This window comes from Canis lupus, chromosome 11 (assembly GCF_003254725.2).
Source record: "Canis lupus dingo isolate Sandy chromosome 11, ASM325472v2, whole genome shotgun sequence".
Classification (NCBI taxonomy): domain Eukaryota; kingdom Metazoa; phylum Chordata; class Mammalia; order Carnivora; family Canidae; genus Canis; species Canis lupus.
The window spans coordinates 42,283,581-42,291,584 of record NC_064253.1 but is presented as its reverse complement, the minus strand read 5'-3'; the positions used below and the strand labels follow the sequence as shown (position 1 = coordinate 42,291,584).

Sequence of the window (8,004 nt, the reverse complement as noted above, 5' to 3'; positions counted from 1 at the left end):
AGATAGTGTGAGTGAGGGAGGAAAAGAGGGATAGAGAGAATTCTAAGCAGACTCTGCACTGAGTGTAGATAACAACTCGGGGCTTGATTCCGGGACCCTGAGATCATGACCTAAGCCAAAATGGAAAATCAGTTGCTGAACCAAATGAGCCACCTAGGAGCCTATCAGTTTTAGAATTTGACTCCAATTTTCAGCTAAGACTTATGAAATCTATCCTAGTTGTGTGAGTCAGAATGATACCATGAAATATTAGTAGATGAGTTTCTCCTGCATTATTTTTTTTTCATTTATTATGATAAAAAACTCTCAACATAATATCTACACCCTTAACAATCCCCTTGACTATCAGTACAATGTTGTGTAGCAGATCTCTAGAGTTTATGCATCTTCCTTAACTGAAACTTTATGCATGTGGATTAGTAATTCCCCATTTCTCCCTTCCCCAATCCTCTGACAACCAACATTCCATGCTTTGATGCTGCATATATGTGAAATAATGAAGTGTGTCTTTCTATGACTAGCTTATTCCATTCATACTGTCACATATTGCAGAATTTTTTAAGAGTGAATAATACCCCCATTATATATTTACAATATATTTCCTTTAATCATTCATTTGCTAAAGGACATTTAGGTTGTTTCCACAACTTGGCTATTGTGAATAGTGCTGCAATGAACATGGGAGTAATAATATTGCTCAAGATCCTGATTTCAAGTCTTTTGGATAAATATCCAGAAGTGGTATTACTGAATCATACAGTAGTTCTATTTTTAATTTTTGAGGAAACTCCATACTGCTTTGCATAGTGGCTGTACCAATTTACATTCCCACCAACAGTGCACAAGTGTTCCAACTTCTCCTCATGCTTGTCAATACTTGTCTTTCTGTTTTTATAATAACCATCCTGACAAGTCTGAGGTGATATCTCATTGTAGTTTTGATTTGTATTTCCCTGATGGTTAATGATGTTGATAATTTTTCACATAATGTTGATCATTTGTACATATTCTTTGGGGAAATGTCTATTCAAATCCTTAGCCCATTTTTTAATGGAGTTACAATTTTGGTTTGGGGGTTTGTTTTGTTTGCTACTGAGTTATAGAAGTTCCTAATACATTTTGGATACTACTGCCTTATAGATATATAGTTTGCAAATATTTTCTCCCACTCCATAGGTTGGCTTTTCACTCTGTTAATTGTTTCTTTTGTTGTATGGAAGTTTTTTATTCTGATGTAGTCCTACTTGTTTGTTTTGGTTTTGTTGCCTGTGTCTTTTGGTGTCATTTCCAAGAAATTGTCAAGAAGCCTTTCCTATATATTTTCTTCTAGGAGTTTTGGAGCTCCAAACCTTACATACCTGCACTTTTCCCTTAATGATGACTTTCCTATTTAAACCACAAGACTGGAGCCCCCACTGTTCATGGAGGGTATGTCATAAAGGAACATAAAAGAACAGAGAACAAGGATGGCAAATTCTAGACTTTTACACCTACCAGATATTAGATAGAAAATTCAAGGATGAATTCTTATAGATCCAAATTATAGAGGAAATTATCTTCTGTTTATCCACACTAAATAAAAATCCTATTAAAAAGATCCCAGGAGTTTGAGAGGATAATGATATAACAGTTCAATAGAAATGGTTAAGCACGAACGGGGATGGCTTAGAAAGAAGAGCAGTATGAGGACATACTGCTGCTAGATTCATGCAGGAGATCTTGCTTCATGTTCCCACCTGTAGGTGAGCTCCAAGGCATCAGAGAATTATTATTATTATCAGAGAATTAACCACCTCCAGAAGGGTTTTGAGAATAGAGGGTACTTAAGCCTGGTTTTCTATTTGGTTGCTCTGGAAGCTGGCAAGTACTACAGGGAGTGTCCATGTCACTCTGGCCTTGAAGTTGTACAGAGAAGCTGTATAAAGTGCTTTGGCACAATGAGCAGTTTGACAGGACACTGGAAGCAGCCAAATATTTTCACTAGACAGAGTCAAGTGGATATAGTTCTCTGTGAAAGTGAACCAATAGGCTAAGAAGACACCACAGAAATAGCAAGAGTTTGGATGCTGTATTAATTTCCTAAAGCTCATACAACAACGTCCTACAACCCTAGTGGCTTAAAACAACAGAAATTTATTCTTTCAAATTTCTGGAGACTTGAAATCCAAGATCAAGGTGTCACAGGGCTATCGTCTCTCGAAGCCTCTAGGGGAGAATCTGTACCATGCCTTTCTCTCAGCTTCTGGTGTCATCACCAATCCTTGGCATTCCTTGGCTTACAGCCATGTAACTCCAATCTTCACCTGCACTGACACAGCCTTCTCCTCTTCTGTCTCACATTGTCTGCCTATAACAAGACACGAGTCATACAGAATCAGGAGTCCACTCTACTTTCGTATGACCCATCCTAATTAACTACAGCTGCACCTTATTTCTAAATAAGGTCACACTCTGAGGTACTAGGGGTTGGAACTCCAAACATATCTTTTTTGGAAAACATACTTTAACCTATAACAGATACTCTAGAAGATCCCAGTGAAAAGGTATAGCCATGACCAAGGACCAGTTAGGATTGCAGTGTCTTGTACCTACCCACTCAGAAAAAAATGAAGAAACATGACCCAGAACTGATCTCTTTCTCAACTCCCATGCTCCTTAGATTGATTCTTGAAAAAGGATAGAAGTTAGAGAGGAAAATCCTGAATTAAGTGAGTTTGAAACAGAGATGCCTGGGTTTATCTTAAATTGATTAAGACTTTTATTGTTGCCATCAGGCATTATGAAGATTCCAAAGACAAAACTAAATGGAGATGGCAAAAAATATATGTCATATTTCTGGCACACCTGAAAATAAACATCATAATAGTTATAAATCTATTTTGTAACAATCCTTGATGGAGGAGAGATGTTAGTCTTCTTTAACTAAATTTGATAAAGGCCACAAAGGATTAAAACTAGCTAATGTAATGAAAACTACATACAAACAATTTACTTAAACTGCAAATAACAAGGTAGTTCTTATATTATTTTCTAATCTCATTTTACTAAAGATTTTATGGCCTTCAATGCCTAGTGTGATTATGAAAACTTCTCCTCTGGTCCTTTGCTTTCATTGTTCAGTTTCTGCTTCGTCAGTTTTCTCAGGATCCCCCAAAATTCACTTTCTTTTATTAAAATATTTTTATTTATTTATTTCGAGAGACAGTGTGCAAGTGGGGGGAGGGACAGAGAGAGGAGGAGAGAACCTCCAATAGACTCCCTGCTGAGCATGGAGCCCAATGTGGGGCTCCATTCTAGGACCCTGAGATCAAGACCTGAGCCAAAATCACAAGTCAGCTGCTTAATCAACCAAACTACCCAGGTGCCCTCCAAAGTTCACTTTCAACAATATACACCATCAAGAATCTACTTTGAAATAGTATCATTTTATTTATTATTAAGGAGAAATACTCTTATCAAACTTTAGACACAAATGTCTGTCTTCCAATATGCTCTGAAAAATGCTTGCCGCAAGTCCTATGAACCCACCGGTGGCATCGCTCTGTGCTCAGCATGCACCAATCAATCCTTCTAGCTAAGCAACTCATAGTACAGGGGTAAGACATGACTTTATAAACCAATGGTCTTCCTTTGAATGTCAGCTCTGCCACTGACTAACTGTATGACCTTGGGCACCTTTCTCTGCCTCTGTTTCCTTACTCAAAAATCATGTCTAGCCAAGAAGGTTGTTACGTAAATTAATTAGATGTGTTAATATGTATAAAGTCAGAGTCAATTTAAATAGTAAGCACTCAGTGCTTACTATTATTAAACATATAAAGAGTTCTTTCAAGTCAATAAGAAAAAGGCAATCTAAAATAGGTCAAAGAATAGGCAAATCACAAAAGAGGAAATGTAAATGGTCAGCAAACAATGAAAATATAGGACTTCAATTGGTAAAAAGGGAAATGCAAATTAAAGGAAGATACTATTTTGCCTATTGGATGACAATGTAAGAGTTTGATTACCAGCAGTGTTAATGAGAACCTAGAGAAACTGGCACTCTCATTTATTATTGGTAAAAGTCTGCATTTTGATAATATTTTGGAAATTAAGAGAGTACTTTTTCTAATATGCATACTCCCTGAATGAGTATTTTCATTTCTAGGATTCTAACCAACAGGGGGGAAAAAAAGAAAGAAAAAGAAAAATCAGCAATGTCTAATACTCTCAAAGTCTTATCCAAAAATACATATAAAAGGTTGTTAATAGTGCTCACTTCAGCAGCACATATGCTAAAATTGGAACAATACAGAGAAGATTAGCATGGCCCCTGTGCAAGGGTGACCCACAAATTCGTGAGCTTTTCCATATTTAAATAAGTAAATCAATAGGGTGCCTGGGTAGCTCAGTCAGTTAGGCCTCTGCCTCTACACTCAGTTCAAGATCTCCAGTCCTGGAATGGGGCCCTTCTTGCTCAACGGGGAGTCAGCCTATCCATCTCCCTCTGTCTACCCCCACCCCACTCCCACCAACCCCCATTCATGCTCTGTCTCTGTCTCTCTCTCAAATAAATAAAATCTTTTTTAAAAAATAACCAAATAAACAAATAAAAGGTTGCTAATAACACCCTCCATAAACAACTAGAATGTCCATATATAGGAAAACAGTTGCCCAAATCATGATATACTAATATGAAACACTCATCAGCTATTAAAAGAACAAGATAGGGACGCCAGAGTGGTTCAGTTGTTTAAGTGACCAACTCTTGATTTCAGCTCAGGACATGAACCTCAGGGTCCTGGGATTAAGCCATGCATTGGGCTCTGTGCTCAGCAAGTAGTCTGCTTCTCTCCCTCTCCCTCTTCCTCTGCCCCTCCCTCTGCTCTCTCTCGCTCTCTCTCGCTCTCTGTCTCTCTCAAATAAATAAATCTTTTCTGAAAAGATTTAATTAGGGAGACCTGAGTGGCTCAGCAGTTGAGGGTCTTCCTTCGGCCCAGGGAGTGGTCCTGGAGTCTCAGAATCAAGCCTCACATTGGAATCCCTGCATGGAGCCTGCTTTTCTCTCTGCCTATGTCTCTGCCTCTGTCTCTGTGTCTCTCGTGAATCAATAAAAATATTTTTAAATAAAAAAATAAAGGTTTAATTTAAAAAGAAGAACATAGATCATTACGCACTAACTTAGGACTAGGCTCACAACATACTACTAAGCAAAAATAGCAGATGCGGTAAGGGCTCCGTGCTGCTTTATCTTCAGTATCTATTTGAACATACTTTTATTTCTGTTAACAAAGGAAATAGTAATTTACAGTGGAGATTGTACATTAGAGATTGAGATTAGAAAGAGAGAGAGACTATCAATTTCACTTTCAACTACATATTGTTTGGATTGGTACAATAAGCAGGTACTATTACTATATTTCAGGCAATTGAAAAAATTATAAAGAATGGAGGAAAAAGAGAAAAATTAATTTGTAGTAAAAGACAAAAATTAGTGACTATCTAGATACCTTTCTCAGGGTACACTCAAAAACTGTTCATAGTTACATATGAAAATGTTTCCAAATATGTCTAATAAGGGGAAGTAATTCTTACACACAAATTATAGAGTTCTTTAAAAAGTTTAGTGCCGGGTTAAAACCCTTTATGCTCACTATATCTATCAGCAAAGGGCTACATATCACCATGGTACAATGGAAATGGAAAACATACGCAGCCAAAAATTGGAAATGTAGTCAGGTTTTCTCTCCCTAAGAGGAAAAAGAAAAATTTAATTTTCTGAACATTTATAACAGGCCTTGGGGTAAATTCTAAAATGCAGCCTAAAGTAGAAGAAGAAACATATCATAGTGGGTAGAGGCACAGCACACAGCAGTATCTCTCTGCAGGATGAGAGGTATAGGGGAAAAGGATGCCTCAAGAATAAAAGAGCTAGGATCTGATCAGAATCTAAGAAGCAGAAAACAGAAGCTATCCAAAAGCAAAGTCAATATTTCTTTTCTCATTAATTCTAAAAAGTAAAGTTTTTCACATTTTAATATCTCTAAAATTTGGATGAATCCTACATTCAGTGGCATGTTGCAGTCACTGCTGGCCAGATGATAGTTTTAATGTGCTTGTCACATCTTGATTATAAATATTCACATGGTCATCATTTCCATTGACTTTTGAGTATTTTGGGTGTTGAGATTAATTGCCATTTAAAATATCTTCTATAGGATTACACTATGATTTGCATTGAAGGAGAAATCATTACATATGCAGAAATATACAGAAATAAAGCAGTGGGGAATAAATTTGATTTAGTGAAGCAAATATTCATCATATCAGGAATGACTAGAGCCCCATATTTTCCTACAAAACAATAACCATGTGTTTTACAAAACCTAAGAAGAGAAAATACCAGAAGCAAATGAAGCTATATTAGGCTCTGTTATTAAGATGCATACAAAAGGGATTAGCTATCATATGCCAAGCAGAGGAATTGAAAATAAAAGAAATTGCCAAATCCCTTGTCATTAATGAAAGACAAGGAGTAGCTGATGTGACTGATTCATGCATCACACAGGACTATCTTAAAGGCATTCTATCATAGTTTAGTCAAAAGCATTTTTTTCCTGAGTGGAAAATAGTCCAATAGTGAGTCTTTTGATCAATGGCATTATAGATTTAATGAAATAGGGACAAAATGTATTTTCCAATATTGAAAACTATCAAGAAAACCTATTGATTTCCTGATAAGAAAGGGAAGAAGGAAGCCAGCCAGAAACAAGAGTCTAGAAATAAAGAGCAGTAGTCCATAACTAAGAAAGAAAAGAGAGGTGGGCATGTGGGCATTGGAGTCTCTTGGGTTTATTTTAAAAAAGGGAAGGTGGGGAAGGCTTGAGAAGCATTGGTTTAGGATAACCTGCATTCCATTGGTGGCCCTTCTATTTATGTTTTACATATCCCTGGGCAAGTCACTGAATCTTTCTCAGCCTGTTTCTTCCCCTTACAAAATAGATACTGTTGGCTCTTGAACAATAAAAGCTTAAACTGCATTGTACCACTTATACATGGATATTTTTCAACAAATTCAGCAGAGTACTATAAATGTATTTTCTTTTCCTTGTGTTTTGCTTAATAACATAAGCTTACTTTAAGATTACACAGTACATAAAACATATAATACAAAATATGTATTAATTGACTGTTTATGCTATCAATGGGGCTTCCAGTCAGTCAACAGTAAGTTATTAGTTACTAAATTTGAGGGAGTCAAAAGTTGTACATGGATTTTTAACTGCACAGGGGTTGGATCCCTAACACCCACATTGTTCAAGAGTCAACTATATAATACAACTTCCATCAAAGACTTGTAAGGATCAAAAGGGGAGCACAAGCACATAGTCCATCAGGTATTTTGCTTGTAAATGCTAGTCCCTGTGTTTTCTCAAAATAGGGTGCCATCTCTAAATGAAATCCTTGTTTGGGAGATCTATGTCATTGGTCTATAAAGAACATGAGTTGTTAAAACTCTAACTTTGAAATATCAGGATCTAATAATCAAGAATTGGACAGTGAGTTGATTTGAATAATATCTTAATTTGATATAATGCCTCTTTTATTATATCTTTATATTAAGATATAATATCTTAATTTGATATAATGTGCTTTAATCTCAAATGTTTTCCTGAACATAATTCTTCTCTTGGAAGCTGCCACCAGCTGAGAAATAGTCACTCTCACCTGCTGTTTCCTCTAAAGAAAGGAACTCAGATGCAGCCCGAGGAAAAGACCTCCTCTGTCCAAAGTGATGAAGTGTATTTTTCATTGATATCTTAATTTTCATCTCTAATAATAACTTAGAAAAGAGTTTGGAAGGCAAAACAAAACCAAAAAAAAAGTTTACTTTTATAAATTCAAGAGGGAGAGATTAGTTTCCAGGAAAATTAGAGAACACCCTTGTTCTGCCTGAATCCTTTTAATCTGTTTAATTTCAGCATCACCAGAGGTGTTAATCACACAAATGTCAAATGTAAGAAC

General features: G+C 36.3%; 1 non-coding gene across 1 annotated transcript; it reads left to right on the top strand.

Annotated features, from left to right (window-relative positions):
• The first annotated feature begins 4,250 nt into the window (after positions 1 to 4,250).
• LOC112650640 (U6 spliceosomal RNA) lies at positions 4,251 to 4,357 on the top strand. Its single transcript, XR_003130333.1, has one exon. It is a non-coding gene; the product is annotated as a U6 spliceosomal RNA (small nuclear RNA).
• Positions 4,358 to 8,004: the final 3,647 nt, after the last annotated feature.